At 40.6% G+C, this 17,460-nt stretch overlaps 1 protein-coding gene across 5 annotated transcripts in view; it reads left to right on the top strand.

Moving 5' to 3' along the window:
- The first annotated feature begins 6,367 nt into the window (after positions 1-6,367).
- The window catches only part of Plcb4 (phospholipase C beta 4), a 375,572-nt gene continuing 364,479 nt past the window's right edge, over positions 6,368-17,460 (top strand). For 3 of the 5 annotated variants that reach the window (XM_076851531.2, XM_076851528.2, XM_076851536.2), the window contains exon 1: positions 6,368-6,729. The gene's annotated coding sequence lies outside the window, so the exon portion shown is untranslated. Of the gene's footprint in view, positions 6,730-6,855; positions 6,991-17,460 lie in introns of those variants that run through there. The other 2 variants (XM_076851530.2, XM_076851529.2) reach the window with 1 other exon arrangement.

The raw sequence follows: 17,460 nt of genomic DNA, 5'->3' as shown, positions 1-17,460 counted from the left end.
AAAACACTTAGGAATTCATTTTACCATGACATTGAATAGCCTTTATTCTCACAGAACAACCCATTAACAGAAGTATTAAGTACTTAGCATACTATGTTATGCTAGTAAGAGGAAAAGCCAAATAAATAGTATTCTAGGATGAGGACAGCTTTTTATGGACCTTCCAGTACTCTTAAAAAAAATCCTCACTTTTTGTTGGCCATCATAATAAATTGAATTAATTAATTTTATCATATGTATATGATAATATACTAGATGACAAAAAAGAAAGATATCACTCATGAAAGCTGAAATAGGGACGAATCTCATGGAAAAAATGATAATCAAAAAAAAAAGAAACAGACATAAAAGAGTTTATTCTGCATGATTCTACTTATGTAAAGTTCTAAAACAGGTAAAGCAATTTGATGGGGTTAGGATGGTGTTAACCTCTGATGTGGTGGTGGCGACAAGGGCTGGATACCCAGAAGGGCAGTGTTTTATTCAGCTTCCCATTGCTTTGACAAAATACCTGAGAAAATCAACTTAGAGGATGAGAAATTTATTTTGGCACATAGTTTCAGAGGCATTAGTTCACGGTCAGTTGGCTCTTTTGGTATGGGCCTCTGGTGAGACAACAGCTTTATGGCAGTGGTGGTGGGACAGAGCTGCTCACCTTGTGGAGACTGGAAAGCAGAGAGAGAAAGAGTGAAGAAGAGATTAAGGACAAGATACAACCCCAGTGACCTACTTCTTCCAACAGTTTCTACCACCTGCAACAGTCCATTCATTTAGGAACCCAACAATGGATTCATTAATTGATGGGGTCAGCGCCCTCAGGGTCCAATCACTTCCCCTAAACCTCAGAACATTGTTGCAATGGAAACTCAGCCTTCCACCCATGAACTTTTGTGGGAGATTCCAGATCTAAACTATGATAGGTAGTGATTGGGAAAGAGCCTAAAATAACCCTCTGTGTTGCTGACAATGGATTACATCTTGATGCGGTTGTTGATCACATCAGCGTTTACAAAAGTGAAAATTCCCTGAGTTCCCATTTACCATGGTCATTACTCCAGGTACAGATGTTGTACAGACACAAGAACACTCACTACCCTACTGTCATCCTCGTCGTCAGTCATCATCGTTGTAGTATATCTGAATCTCTACAGTCTAATCAAATACTAAGCATGGCTCACACACAGAAAATTCTACTCTTAAGCAAGAACTTTAGAATAGAGTAAAACTATCTTGTCTCTTTTACTTTTTTTTCCTATTCTCTCCACATTTAATTTAATTTAATAGTCACACAATTAATTTGATAATAAAGTCGAGTGGTTTTTTTTCCCTCATCTATGTTTAAATTGTAAATTAATTCAATCTTTGGGCAATTTTCCTTATTTTCATTGTCTTTGGTTCTCAGTGCCTCCAATGAGTTGTTTTAGTTCCCTAGCACACAAGTGATGAAGACACAAGGTTAGGGACGGGTATTCCCTGGGGCCGAGACAACTCCTGTCAGACTTGTCTGTGAGCTGTCTCATTTTTCAAAGATATATGTCTCTAATTAAGGCAGACTGGACAAATGGGCCAGTGGTGACCTCTTCATTTCCAAAGGACAGGATGTTAAGAGCTAGGTGGAAGCTGTGATTAATGGGTCACTTTAAATCCGAACAAGAGATATACTGTCCTTTCTCTAAAAAGGATACCATGTGCGGCATATTACAGCAGTACATACATACCCAGGTTTAGAGCAGCACAATTTGCAACTGTCAAGCTATGGAACCAGTCTAGGTATCTGTCAATCTATGAATGGGTAAAGAAAATATGATATATATATATATATATATACACACATATACATACATACACACACAATGGAGTTTTATTCAGCCATAAAGAAGAATGAAATTATTTCATTTGCAGGAAAATGGATGGAACTTGAGAACATTTTTGTGGAGTGAAATAAGCCAAGCATAAAATCAAGGATCATATGTTTCTTCATATGTGGAATGGTAGAAAGAAAAAAGGAAAAGAAAGTTCTGGGTGTGTGTGAGGCGGAGGCTGGGGGTGGAGTTTCTGAAAATGAAAAGGAGATCCGTAGAGGAAAGGCATCAGGGGAGGGAGGCGAGAAAGAACAGGAAAATGCTGGGGAAGGATATTGAGCAAAATGTACTATTACATTGTGTGCATGTACAAATATGTAACAACAAATTGCACCATTTTGTACAATAAAAAAATGGGAAAATGAAAAGGATATACTGTTGTCTTCTGCTAACATGGTCAAGACTATTCACCTAGAGGCCCTTGTCATTGCTCTCCATGACCTTTTATATTCTGCATCAGTAAGAAGTAAGACTATGAAAACCTTAGTAAGGAACTGGTCACACATTGATGGTTGCTCCAGCCTTTCCTGTGGTGAATGTTAATTTAAATAACAAGGTGTTTACAGGGAATTGATAACTAGCATGTGCGGCTGAGCACAGAGAGGAGTTCATGAATCTATATTGGAGAGCCGGCCTTCATAATTGGGTTCAGGGTTCCTCCTATAATAGAAACCATTCATTCCATTTTACCTGACTCCCTCCCTGCCAAACCTTTAGCCTAGCCAGGATAGGCAATTTTCTCTGTATTTTTAGTGGACACTGGGACAGGTGGGTGGGCTTAACTTTTTTGTAGATGCTCTACTTAGTAGGGTGACTTGCCTGGCATGTGAGCCCCAACATTGAGATGCTATAGAGTTCAGGCAAAAAGAATCAGAATCCTGGGGTGGAGTTCCAGAAGTTTCCTGCAGGGGGCCTCCCTTATGTTTTCTATGGCAGAGAGATGGAACAGATAGCAATGCTGGACTCCTGGCCACAGCAAACCTACAGTGGACTACATGACCACAGGTCAAGGGTAGAGACATTCATCCCTTTTCGTCTTCCTTTCTACCCAACGTGTTAAAGAAACTAGGTCATGAAGGCCAAGTGCAGGGATGGGAATCTGGGAGAGTGGGGATAGGAAACTATTTAATGATGAGATCCTATGCCACTCCCCTCCTCACTTCAAGGACAAAGGACTCAACTGGGCCAACAAAGAATACAGGGAGAAGACTGAATTTAATTTGATTTAACCTAGTCTAAATTCTAATACTTAAGACTTATCAAATGTGCCCTAGTTGGAACCACTGCTATATTCTTAGAATATACTACCTCTTGCTGGACTCAGTGGCCCACGACAATAATCCTAGCTATTTGGGAGGCTGAAGCAGGAGGATATCAAGTTTGAGGCCAGCCTGGCCAATTTAGTTATAGCTTGTCTCAAAATTAAAAAAAAAAAAAAAAAAAAGGAAAGGGCTGAGGACGTATCTCAATAGCAGAGGCTCCTAACTCAATCCCCATGACTGAAAAATAAAATAAAATAAAATGAATATACCTTATCTTTCTACTCTTGCTCCTACAGGCAATCTCAGTGGAATTTCCTCTAAACCATCAAGCAGGTCATTATCACAACCCAGCTTAACATCTTCCAGTGGTTTTCACAACACACTTAGACTAAAGCCCAAAGTCGTCTCCATGTTCTTACAGGATTGGGTCCCTTCCTGTCTTTGTGACCCTAATTCTGCTCACTTCATGCCTCTATTTTCGGACATGCCAAGCACATTCTCATCTGAGGACTTTTGCTATTTGCTCCTCTGGAAATGCTGCTTCCCAGATATTTTCATTTCTCTTTTCATTTAGGTTCTACTCAAGTGTTGCATACTTGGAGAGGCCATCTCTGATCCCTATAAAAAGTCCACTTCAGGGAGCATTTTCCTTTTCCTTATACACTACTCAATGTGCATGTTTTTAGAATTCCATTGTCTGTCTCATCTGATAGCATCCAAACTTCACAAGGGCTATGCTTTGGTCTTTTGTTTACTTTAGTATCCTGGGCAAAGAATAGTGATGGCACATAAAGGGTTTCAGAAATATTTGTTGAGGGCATGATAAAGCGTCATTAAGGGGAAGGAAAAGGGAGCTTTAAATGAAATTAAATTGAATTTAAGATTTAGAAAAAAACCCCACTGTTTATATTCTGCTGAGATTCATTAATAAACTGAATATTAGATTGAAGACTTAATAATAGCAAAATATCAATTATCTGGGAGGCTGAGGCAGGAAGATTGAAAGTTTGAGATCAGCCTGGGCAAGTTAATGAAACCCTGCCTCAAAAGAAAAAATAAAAAGGGCTGAGGATATCACTCAGTAGTAGAGTGTCCCTGGGTTCAATCCCCAGTAATAGAAAAAGAAAAAACAAAACAAAAAGGACCATTGTATCTTACATCTGCTCCCATCAAAAGTGAAGTTGATTTCTCCATGCTTTGAATCTGTGAACATGGATAATAAACTCTGTTTGGCCAATAACATGTATGGGCATAAAATGCTCTTTTGTGCTTACCGTTTCTTGCTACTGGGAAATAGAAGCTCACTGTATGGAGAAGCTTGTAAGAAACCAACCTGTCATCCTATACATCCTATGAGGCTCCAGGCGACACATCTGCAGCAACATGAATGGGCCTAAGAGAAGCAGCAAAACTGCTCTGCTGATATCAGCCAACTGCTGATTCACAGAATTATGAAACAATTAATACTTGTTTTAAGTCACAAAGTTTTGGCGCATTTGTTACACTGCAAGACTTACTGATATTGTATGTTTGGGTGCACTATGTATTAAGTTAAGTTCCCCTGTTTGAAAGTGTCACACTCATGGATGACAGACAGCTACTTGCTTATTTGCTATGGATGCTACTTGGGGGATACCAGAACATACAAAGGAAACTCTGGAGAATGGGTCTGAATCTAGCTATACTACTCATAGACCACATGACCCTGGGCCAAATTGCTTAGCATTTCTGAACCTCCGTTTTTCTCATATAGAGAGAACAAGTCTCAAATACAGCCCTAACTTGTTTCTACTCAGTCTGATCCAAAGACCAACAATGAGAACATGATATAGCAGCATGCACAATCTCAGGTTCTTCTCTAGATCTGAATGTAAATTGAATAAAAACCTGCAGTTTAAGAAGATGACCAGGCAATTTATGTATCTATTATTTTTTGTGTTACCACCTTGGCTTCGGCCAAAATCAACACATCTTGAAGACCCCTGAACAGCCAGTCAAGAACCAACTTTATCTTGCGATCTGTTTTTCCTTTCCAGGCTTGTAGGGAAACTTGATCTAGGATATTTTTCTTGGCTTCCTCACAGGCAGACAGGCTCAGCTGTCTGAGGAGTTTTTTTTCAAGGGTCAGCTAAAATTACAGCTTAGTAGTTTATCTGTGGAGTGGTCAGTGGGCCCTCAGCCCCCTCCTACTTAAGGGTGTCCAGTTGGTTAATTTTTGATGATCATGTCCCTCTATTAGTACTGCCTGGAAATGGCAAGACTATACCAGGGGAATAAGTCTTTTGCATTTCTAACTGCGAGTTTGGACTACTGTTGGCACATACGTTGCCCCTCTATTTCTTAAGCTACCCGCGCAGTCAGGCCCTTTCTATGCTCCTGGCCAGACGGACCTGCTCCGGAGGTTGAGCATGCCCAGTGCAGCTGTAAGCGTGGTGGCCCCAGTCCCCAATGCGCAGGTGCCACGTCTCCGGGTTTTGGTGGCCGCCGGCCGGGAACAGGAGGAGGCAGAGTAGCCCGGGGGAGGAGGGAACCCTCTGGGAGTCCTGGAGCTGATCGTAACTAGGGTCCACACAAAGGCTGATACTAGGTCCTACACCGTTAGGGCCTGAGTGTGAGTGTAACTTGAAGGCATCTGGGGGTTGTCATAGGGGAAGCTTGAGCCGGAAACTGGCTGGAGCAGAGCCCCAGCATCCCAGGGACCAAAGTAGGGGACGGGGGTGGGGGTTGCATGTTTGAGGTTGCACTTGGGGGAAGACTTTTTGGAACCACTTTCAGTCTCAGTAGATCGGTGTAAGCCACGAGAAATAAAGAGAACATAGTAGTACTTGTCTTAGAATATTGTTTTACGGATTAAATGAATAAAAAGCATTTAGAACAGTGTCTGACAGAGTGTAAGCGCTTTATGTGTTTATTAAACAAAATTTAAACAAATAAGCACTGTCTTCATCTTGGCCCACGGCTCTGGGGCACCAGTTTTCACCAGTACTGTCACCCTCGGCTTTTAGCTTCCACCCCGGCCCCACGGCCCACTGCCCAGTTAAGTATCCCATCCGAGAAGGGTAATCCCCACTCTCAGTTCTGCGCCTGGCGACACACAGTGCGCAAAAGGACCCCCAGGCACCCGGCACGTGCAAAGGGGAGGTGCTGGGGAGACCCCCGAGTAACGCCCAGAGGGGCGGCCTCGTCGGACGCCCCACCCACCTTCTTCCAGGGCTACCTTCCACCCACTTTGGCTGCGCCAACCCCGGCCCTCAAGGCTGCACCCCGGGCCCGCTCGGCGCCCCCTCCCCGCCTCGCGGGCTCGCGGCAGCCAGGCGGCCAGCCCGGCCCCTGCCCACCCCCAGCCCAGCCCGGGCGCGCCGCACTGGGCATGCTCCGTAGCCTGGGCAGGTTGGGGCTGCGAGGCGACAGCTCGGGCTCCGGAGCCGGGAGGCGAAAACCGGGAGGGAGACTCGGGGGTTGGGGAGGAAGGATTCGCGGGCCATTGAGGGGCGGTGGGGCCCGGGGCCGGCGACTCGCAGAGCCCGGCGGACGGCGCAGCCGGCGGGCGCTGCCCCGTGGGCTCGCCCGGGAGGGACATCGGAGACCCCCCGCCCTCCGCCGAGGTAAGGACCGCGAGGCGGGGAGGCGGGGAGGCCAGGGAGGGGGGGGCGGAGGCAGCGGGAGGGCGGGACTGAGGCGCCCGGGAGGGGGCTTGGCGGAGCTCTTTATGGCGGGGAGGGGGTTGGTGGCGCCGGGAGCAGTAAGTGAGCTGCACCGCAAACAAGATCTCACACACACGCGCGCACACACACGCGCGCACACACTGAGTCTCCAGGCGGCAGCTGTGGCCGCATCCCCAGCAGCAGTTCCCGGCAAAGTGACAGGTAGGAGAAGGCATTTCGGGTCCCGCCCGAGGATGCTCCCGCCCGCCCCAGCCCGCGGGGCTTGTTTGCTTTCGGCGGGTGCGTCCCGGACGCGCGCGCGCGCACCCGGATGCCCTGCTGGGTACCCAGTGCAGGTGCGGGGTGCTAAGTGCCCTGAGCGCGCGGGAGGCAGGGGACCCCGCCACCAACCCCCTTCCCCTGAAGTCATCACCTACTGGGTTTTCTCAGACTCTCCAGACATTCGCCCGCTTTTGGGCTAGAAATAGCTCGGCTCGACGTGTATATGATTATTTTGGTTGGAAATAGTTGGCACCGTGCAACGCATGTAAATGTGTATGCGTGTGGATCTTCTTAACCTCTTCTGGGGAAATGAGAGAAATGATTGACCGTTTGCACTTAAAACTGCACTGACAGGCTCAGCACTCCTTGGGGGCACTGTCTGGGCCTCCTAAAACCATATCAAGGAAGGAGACAAAAGATTGCCTTATTTTCAGAATTTTAAAGTTGCTTTTTCCTTAACCAATTAGACCCTGCCTATATAGTACAATACTTCGCAGTGTAGACTTTGTAGACTGCCGAATTGAAGTATGAAGATAAGGAATCTCCAATTTCCAAATGTGTCTAAGTGTAACTTCATCTAGAATCATAAAACTACCATTGTTTTAGAAAGAAAGGCGAATCTCTGTTCCATTTCCATAAATATCCACGTATTTGAGAGAAAACTCTTAGCATTTCCCCCCTTAACTCCTGTAAAGATTCTAGCTGTTGTTCTGAAGCATAGTGTTTGAGATTTAACTCGGGGTAAAGTATTCATGGTAGGTTGTCATGTTTTTGAAACCATAAATGCCATACATGCTGATCTATGAATTTAAGGTATGGTTGTTTGAAGATAGCAGTTTAACAATTTTGTTTGGCTTGTAATCATATCTATAAACATAGGCAGTCATATAACGTCCCAAAATTGAAACTGAATTTCCCTTTTAAAGAGAAATAAGGTTCACAGAATAAACATAACCAGGAAAATCAACTGGTGACTTTACCTGGGTCTTCTCCAAGGAGGTGAAGAAAATGTCCCAAGAACTGTGCTCTTCAGAATAGGAAAAATGTGTATATGTGTAAAATTTTAACTTTATCTTTTTAGTGTTTTCAAGAAGGTTAGTTTAAAAAGGTGTGGTTGAGCTGAGAACTTAATATTTTGTATTCTTCACACTTCAGTGGCCTAACTTAGAGAATTATAATGTAAGAGAAAAAATCTAGCTCAGCAGGAGTGTGTGGTGTAATCCCTGACTGTGTTATGTAATCTAGAATGCTGTTTTTTTCATAGGACAAATCTTGCATATTTTTCAGCTGGTGTATTGATCTATTATGTCATCTTCCTTTTGAACTACAGAAGTTTAATAAATGAGTCCTGTCTTTGGAGAACACCTGTTTTTAGAAAAAAAAAATCAAATTTAAATGGTGTAGCATTTTTATTAGCATTTTTATGAACCCGGGAATCTTGCTGCTAGAATTAGTAACCTTCGGATGTAACATAGCATAGTTAAGGATACCATGTATTAGGTAACTGATTACACTTCCCTCCAACTATACTATTACTCAGCCATCAGAACTTAGTTTTGATTTAGCTTTGATGATACCACCAGCTCTGAATTAATCCCTGTGGAAATGCTGTTCTACAAGTAACTGTCAAAACAGGATTTCAAAGATTTCCATTTGATCACTGGGTGCACATTTACATCTGTTGGAATAATTCTACCTTTATTTTACAAATGCACACCCACGCAGTCGAGCTTTGTTCTAAAATACTCTTTTGGAAGTTTTATATTTGTGTGCCTGAAAAATGTGAGTGATGTTAAACTCCTTACATGCCCTGGAATCCTGAGGCAGTGTTTTTGCCTCATGAGATAGTGAAATCGAGACTTTAGAAAAGTATTACCAAAAAGCTTTTGCAGAAATGGATTTTTAAAATCTGAAATATCTCCTCCCCAGCAGAGACCAGTTGGGGCCTGAATCACTGCAGTTTTGACTTTTTCAAGAATATATCTAGCTGCCTTTAGATTAATATATATTGCTGATTTTGGCAACATGGGCCAGTTATACTTGGCAATCCCAATGAGAGGGGTATTTTCCTAGGATAGTCCTAAATTCTTTTTAAGTTTGATTTATTAAGAATTGAAATGATGACTGAGTGCTTGCCTTGTGTTCATCCCTACCCCATCCTCTAAGTGAAATTGAGGTGAAATTGAACTTCGCAGGAACTGTGCTGTTTTCCTGGAACCCCTCACATTGACATGCTAATTTGTGAAAGGCTTTGAAATAGGAAAGGTAGCTTCTGGGTTCAGTGTCTGTATTCCCAGTTTTTCTGATGTAACTGGCAAACTCAGATTAATTAGAATTAATGAACAATTTTTGCAGATTAGTTTTTAAAAAGTTAGTAATTAGCTACCACATTTGGTTTCTTTTTTGTTTTAGAATCATACTTTGAGAATAAATTTTATTTTTTTTGGATCTGTGCACTTAGGTAATATAGTCCTGGGAAGGAAAGCATGTGTATTTCTTATGTTTTCCACAAATGTCTTTAGTAGCAAACTCAAATATTTTGGGGTGAGTATAAATATTCTTTGAAGTTTATAGTTATATTCAAACAGATTGAGACTAAATGTCATTTGTGACCACCTCTAGAGTAAGGGTGAAACAGTATGTTTACCAACACTGATGACCCAGGATTTTAATGAATGATGACAATGGGTCCCTGTAAAATTAAGAACTTTTGTGTTTGATGTGCAGAATCAGGTCAAGGACTAATGGAGATGCTTTAATGATCACAGTTTGTGATTTTGTGTCCAGATTGAAGTTCCCCAAATTGATACTTTTCAGTTTATATTAGTGTTTGTCAAAAACCCACTTTTTTTTTTTTTTCTGAGAGGTAGATGTTGCTTCTAACACTGATGGGCAGTAGCAGTGGCTCTCTGTTGGGGTTCAAATGTCAAATAGATTTGGGTTAATTCTCAGCACTGACCATTCCACATTTTCCTATTTCCCTGTCATACTCGGGAAATAGAACAATCTTACTTCTTTCTTTTCCTTAGTATTTGTTTTCTGTTTAATAGTTTTCTTTTGATAAACCTCACTGTTTAAAGTAGAATTACTTCCTCAAGTTAGAATACTATTTACCTTGTTATGCCTTAGAATGAAATAAAGGTTTTGCATGTTCAGGGGTTGTGATTCTTTCGCCTCACCAAATATAACAATGGATTCACTTTACTTGCAGTGAAGGTAGAACCTGGTAATGATGCATTACTGAACAGATGGAAACGAGATGTTTGCATTGTCCTTGCTAGAATTAAGCTGCTTAAAAAAAATAAAATCATCTCAGAATGACTTTTATTTGAAAGACCAATTTTATGTGATTGCAAAACCATCTCCAAACCATAGTTTCTAAAAATCTGGTTGGACGTTTCTTTGGATGCTTCTCCTCTGCGAAATTATAGCCCAAGTTCCTAGAGCAGGTGAAAGTAAGAGTGGCCTGCCTTTCAGATTGCAGTGAGGAGATCATTATGTTCTGCAGGATAAATGACCAGCTGAGTTTTCTATTTTCCTTGTATGAACTCTATCAACTTTCTTTTCCATTTTCTTTATGGAATCAAAAAAATTTGAAAGGGCCATAAAGCAGAAGGTTTTTCTTAGAAGACCGCTTTCCTCTACTTCATATAAACTTTCAATGAGACTGTCACACACCATGTGACCACAAGATAGTGTTGTTATCTTCTCCCCTTGACTGGGAGTCTCTTTCACAGCTGTTCTCCCATGATCCTTTGGAAAATTCCACCTCCAGCTACTGAAACACCCCTGGGTCAGGCAAATCCTTGCTTTAAGACACATTGCCCTTCTGAAGCACTCTTTTCCTCCCGAACAATTAAAGGATGTTTTTGGCTCCTTGACATGAATGAATCTAAGTAGCCATTTCCTGAGAAACAGGAAGAAAAAAGGTAACTTGAGGTAATTAATTATAAGCAGCCCATTCAGAGAGAAGCGCTCACAGACCCATCTTATATTTGATATCTTTTATTTCCTTAAATAGGAGGAATTCCTCACTTCAGATCTACCCATCCCATCAAGTTCTGAGGATGTAACTTGGTGGGTCTATAAATGTAGCTGGCAAATCTGTATTTGTCTTTACTTTCAGGTGACACTTAGGAGAGCCATTGCTAGACCTTGGCATTTAATGAGTTGAATAGAATCACCTATATTACTATGTGAGTCTGTTTTAATATGTATTATTTTGATAAGTATATTTCAATATGATTAGTCTCTGTTGTACTTTTTAAGTATTTAATCTTACTCATTTAAAATATGATGCTAAAAAAAGCCTAAACAATTCACTAGATTATAAAGAGGTCCATAACCCACACAAGGTGAAGAATATCTGCTCTAGAAATGCTCACTCTAAGAAGCAGCTGGTGGATGGATGCAGTGGGGATTGCAGTGTGGGTTTGCTTTCAGCAATGTAAAGTTGCTGAGACCTTCAGGCACTGGAATCAAGTTGACTGAGATCAAATCCTGACAATGTCCTGTACTAGCTATGTGGCCCCAATCATCCATCTACTCTGAGCTTCAGTTGTCCTATATGTAAAAGCAGGAGAATAATCCTATAGGGTTCTTCACAGTGCTGCGTCATGAATGATTTGGGTAACGTGTGACCGATACTCTACAATTGCTAATGCCCTTCTGCTATCAGTGCTGGTAGTGTTATAGCTGATCTTTCTTACTTGCCTCCATAAAGGCAAATAGTATTGATTTATCCATACAGATCAGTCAGTGGAAATTTCTTTAAAACTTAGAAGGAATAATTGCATGGCCACCTTGCAAATACATAATGTTCTTATCCCCCAACTGGACCACCATGAAGTGCCAGATCTTCCTTTGGACATGCCTGACTCTGGGACTACATTTGAATAGAGGGATATAGCATTAACTCAATCCTAAAAGCTCCATATCTTTGTGACTGTGGGATTTTGTAGTACAACTCAGTGAGCCAGATGCTATCCCCAGGGCATCTGTGTCTCTCAGCTAGGCTTTTAAAAAAGACCATATTAAGCCATTTAGTTCTGGAAGAAGAGAAACATTCACTAGAAGAATTTGGGGATCACTGAAGTTTAGGGGAGTTGTCATGACTCCTGTTTTCCCACGGGACTTGACTTTAGTGGGAACACTCAAATTCACTACTTTGCATAGTAATAACATCAGTGAAACAAAATAGTAGAACATTTGTTGAACACTTAAAAAATATGCTACTATGTTTAATCCTTCTAACAGCTTTTTAGGTGAGTATTAAAGAATGTGCATTTGGGGAAACTGAGGCTTGCAGAGGTGAAGTTCATCATCCTGGGGAGTTAGAGATGGGATTGAATCCCAGGTAGGTGGATTCTAGAACTCCCAGCTTTCAGCCACTGTATTGTGTTACCTGCCAACAAGGGTGGTACAGGCTGCAGAAGGTACAATAGAAAGTTTTGTGATAATTATTGCAAGTGACTGTGCTGAGATGTGACAGATAAGCTTCTGGCAGCCCTGCTGCCAAGATGGAATTGATATAGAAATTTGAGGGCAATCCTCTTCTCATCCCAGGCACTTGTTTCTGCACTTGCCTGGGCCAGATATCTGAGGGAGAGAGGTTACTAAATACTAGTCTCGGGGAGCAAAAAAAAAAAAAAAAAAAAGAGAGAGAGAGAGAGAGTATCCTGTTTTCTGAAGGAGTTTCTTATGGTTTCAGTGAGACCACTGTGGACTGGTGCCTTTAAGGGCCAGGCAAGTATCATCCCCAAGGGCACCTGACTGGATAAGATGTCAGAGACCTCAGGGAGGCATGGGGCTTGTGTCCATTCAAGCCCTTCCTAGGGAGCAGCTGTTGACCAGATCTGCCAGATTTCTACCAGGTGGGCCCGGCCAGTGCATACGCGTTTTCAAGAGAAGCATGAAATGCAGATTTATTTGGAGTGTGAAATCTCATTTTAAAATGTTTGGAAATAATTAAAATAGAAACAAACCTGTCAACCCAGGGTGTGGCCAAACCAAGCATATTTCTGGAATAAATTCTGCCCAGTTGTGCCTTTTGTCAAAATTTGAGCCTTTTGTCAAATCTAAGTGCTTGGAAATATCGTGTACTGGAAAATGTCCTCCCCCTTTTTGGTAAATTTTCTGTTAAATTTCTTACAAAGTCATTTATTTTGAGTATACCTAGAGTTCAGATTCTGAATTTCTGCCTGATTTTTCTCTTCCCCATTTTTCTACAATGTGAGCAAATACACAAAGTCAAGATGCAGGATGTGGTTTTCTCTTGTATTTCAAGAATGCCTAAGTGTAGAGAAATGGGTGACTTCATTTCTGGGGACACAGAGGTTCTCTTCCACGTGTCACAGATTTGAACTCTAAACCAGTCACAGGTTGTCTCTCCTGCCATTTGGTTGTTGCTATATTTGTCGCTTAACATATAGAAAGTAGATCTGTTTCTGCAGGTTAGTATTTCAAGGTGCAGTTCTCAGAGCCCTCATTTTCTTTTTTGCTCTGAAATGGGAAGTCGTGCTGGATGAAATCAATGTACAGTCCTCTTGAGATGGGTTTCTCTCTTATCTACTGATGTACAATGATGGACAATCACACAGTCCTCTCTGGAATGTCTTTCAACTTTTTGTTTTAAATGGTCTAAAAAAATGATATAAGCGATACACTAATATGTTCTACTTAAAATGGCAATGCAGAATGCAGAAGCAAAATGTAATCTTTCTCATCTACAGCCATCCCCAGATATAACAACAATAGTTTAGAATGTCTCTTTTCCATGCATTTAAACATATAAGTAAAATACATGTCCTTTTTTTAATTACACAAGCTGTATCATACTATATACGTTGTTCTGAGACTTACTTTTATCCACTTAACTGCATATCATGGAGATATTATTATACTGGTATACTAGTTATCTCATTCTTTCTAACATTGCATAAAATATGGGAATATGTATATACCATTCTTACTTAACCATGTTTAAATTTTCAGTATTGCACACTGAAAGATTGAAGATCTTTTTTATAGGTGTTCATGCACACGTGTGTAAATTTCTTGTAATTAATTTCCAAGAAATAAACCATTTTTTCAAAAGGGTATGTATATTTTGAGAAAGCAACTGCCAAATTGCCTTTTTAAAAGGTTCCCGTGGAATTTCTATCTCCTAGTACCTCAAATTTTGCAGCTGAACATCTCTAACCAAAGTATGATCCACATTGTTACATCAATTTACTAATTCAGTTAGACTTCAGTTATATACTGTATACCAGGAAATGACTTTAGAAATAGACCATGTTCTTAAAATTCCTTGACAGTACAATACTTAATCTAAAAGAATTTACCAGTTAGGGACTAATGTAAAATTCCTTTAATAAAGAGATATATTGTAGAATCTGAGAGTTGAAAGTCTGTTTTCTGATCAGCTTGGGTAGCTGTGAAACTCTATACTTCTCTTAGCAGGGACATGTCATTAATACTCTTGAATATGTGGCCATAGAAGTGCAGTCCTTCGCAGCCAACACAGAACAGAGGTTGATATTGAGCTGGCCAATTACGTTAATTTCATTGCTAAAAGTCCTGTTTAGTTGTGGTTGTAGCTCTAGATTTCCTAATAAAATCAGGTTTCAGTATCCATGCAATTTGTGGGTTCAGACAACTGAAAGTGTTCAAGTTTAAAAGTGTTTTTACTGAACATATGTATACTTTTTTTCTTCTTATAAATTCTTCCCTAAACAATGCAGTATAACAACTATTTAAATTGCATTTGCATTATGTTGATTATTATAATTAATCTGGAAATGATTTAAACTATGCAGGAAGATGTTCATAGGTTACATAAAATACTACACTACTTTATCTAAATGAGTTGGGTATTTGTGGATTTTGATATCTGTTGGGGGTCCTGGAACCAAACCCCCGTGGATGCTGAGGAACAACTGTATTTAATTATTGAAGAATTCCTTTTTATAGTTTCCTTAGAGAATTAGAAGATTAGAGATAATGCTATCTTATTGAGTTTCCTTTAATAGATACCTGAAATTAATTTTCATGATTTTTAGAAATGATTCATAGACAAAGGAATATGTAAATTTAAAGCTATCCTGTATTTTCATTTAGAGAGATATTGGGAAAAATGCAGAAAATCTAGGTCACCAATTTTGAACTTTTTCCAGAAGTGACAACTTTGATAACCACAATTCTTATCAATAATATAAAGTTAGTTATTGGCTACTTTTCAGAATTTTATGACGTCAACTACAAGAATTTGATTCACCTAAAAGTATCACAATAGCAGGAATAATAAGTCTTGATGTGGATCAATGGCAGAAAAACCAAATCTTGTTTCTGTTTTCCAAAGACGGATTTTGTTCTTTCATCTGTTTTTCCAGATATCCATTTTTAAGACAAATTCTGGTTAGTTTGGCAATGACATTCAGATTCTGGTTGTGTGCCTTCTGCATGTTTATTTTTACAGCACACTGTGAATTGTAGAAATATGGTAGGATTCAGTCACATTTCCTTGGCATTGAAGCTTTGCATAGTCAAGAAAGTCTGTGATAAATTTTGCTCATGAAAATGTTGAAGTGTTTCACAGTTTACAGACAATTGCTTTGATAATGTCTGTGAAAGCCCAAAGGCGGGCACCACCTGGTCACTCTTTAAACCTGTGTCCTTCAGGGCCCTGCTAAGAAATAGTGGCACATGTAAACCAAGTCCATAGAGGACTGCTTAAAAAAGAGACTCTCAAGAAGGTGTGGGCAGGTGTAGGGTCACAATCAGGATGAATACTAAAGAAGGATCTGGCAATGATAAGCAGCTATAACTTCTCCAAGGGAAAGGGCAAGAAGGACCACTGACAAGAGCTGTGTCCTTTTTTAGAGGGACATAGTCAATCTGTAGATCCTTTCAGGGAGAGAGCAGGGGAATATGTATATCTATGTCACTTTCCTCCTGACTTCCAAACTCTGGTAGGCACTTTCTACTAGTTGAACTCAAAGAAGCCTGAAGGGTGAGGGTGGAAGAGGTTGACCAATGGATCTGGGGGTACAGATGGCAGACCTCACCCACTTGCCCTTCCAGAATAGAGAGTTCAGACCAGGATGGATAGCTTGTAGTCTGGTTTTGAGGAGAAAAGAAAATAAAACTGCAGTTACAATGATTAAATTGAAAAAAAGATAAAAAAGAAAACTGGGCATGTTCCACAGTGCCACATGGCTGGTATCAGTAGGATTTGCAGTTGGCCTTATAAGTGACATTCTTGGGAATTGCATAGGATGGGAAACTTTTTGTATTTATTTGATGAAATGGAAAGATGTAGACTTAGAGATAGAAGAGATTCATAAAGTCTGTCAACATGGAGTTGGATACCTAAGATATAATTCCTTTGCTTTTAATATTTTATGAAAATATTTTATCTGAAATGTCAGGTACCTAGGGAAAGAGACTAGGAGGAAATTAAGGTTATTAACAGTAATTTTCCTTCAAAGAAGTCAATTTAACTAAATCATTAGCATCACTGAGTTGAAATGAACCAGCTGTATTTTCCATTTGTTTGGCAGGTCAGTAAGACTCTGACTTGGTCTTATCTATTCTCTCGTTTTCTTGGTCCTGTTGTTGGAGAAGGTGAAGGCTGTTCTGTTTGGGATATGTGCTTGTTAAGCAGTGACACTTGATTAGAAACATAAAATCATGCCGGAAAGAGTTCATCTTTTCTTACATCCAAATTTTATGGTGTAAGAAACTAAAGCACTATTAGCAGCTGCTGCTATGCAAGTTCCAGAGTTGGCAACTCTGGGGATGTCACATCACTACTCTAACCTGAAGGAATTGCATCAGATTAATTCATTTTTACTGTTATTATTGTAGATCTCCAAAGTCCCTAATTCCTAGAGCTTTCTTGCCCTTGCATGCAAAATTATTTTCATATATTAGGGCAGAGCTTCATGAGAACTTCTTCCACTATTCAGCCCTTGAAATGGTGTTCCCTGTAAACATCTACATAGCTCTTGATTCTGCTCATTCTAGACTTTTTCTATAAGAAAACTCATTCATTTCCACCTATTTGAGGGAGACTCCTCCATCTCTGACCTCCTTTCTGAGCTTCAGATAATATTCCTTAGTCTGTTACAGATTTTGACGCTGAAATCTTATGGGTGCTCCAAGTCAGGGTGGCTAAAACAGGAATCCTCGACTTCACTACCCATGTATGTCCAGGGATTCTAATCTTTGTAAAACAAGTCACCCATCTGTGGAGTCTACCCCATTACAATGTCTCATTTCTGTCTGCTTTTCTCTATTCCTGTTGCTACTGCCTGTTCATATCATTATTTGATGCCTTGATTGTTCTGTGAATGGTTCAGTCTGCCTGAACCCTGTCTCTCTGTCATTCATTCCATCATGTATTCCATT

This window comes from Callospermophilus lateralis, chromosome 3, assembly GCF_048772815.1.
Source record: "Callospermophilus lateralis isolate mCalLat2 chromosome 3, mCalLat2.hap1, whole genome shotgun sequence".
Classification (NCBI taxonomy): domain Eukaryota; kingdom Metazoa; phylum Chordata; class Mammalia; order Rodentia; family Sciuridae; genus Callospermophilus; species Callospermophilus lateralis.
Note: the sequence above shows the minus strand (reverse complement) of the source record. Positions and strands in the feature narration are given on the sequence as shown.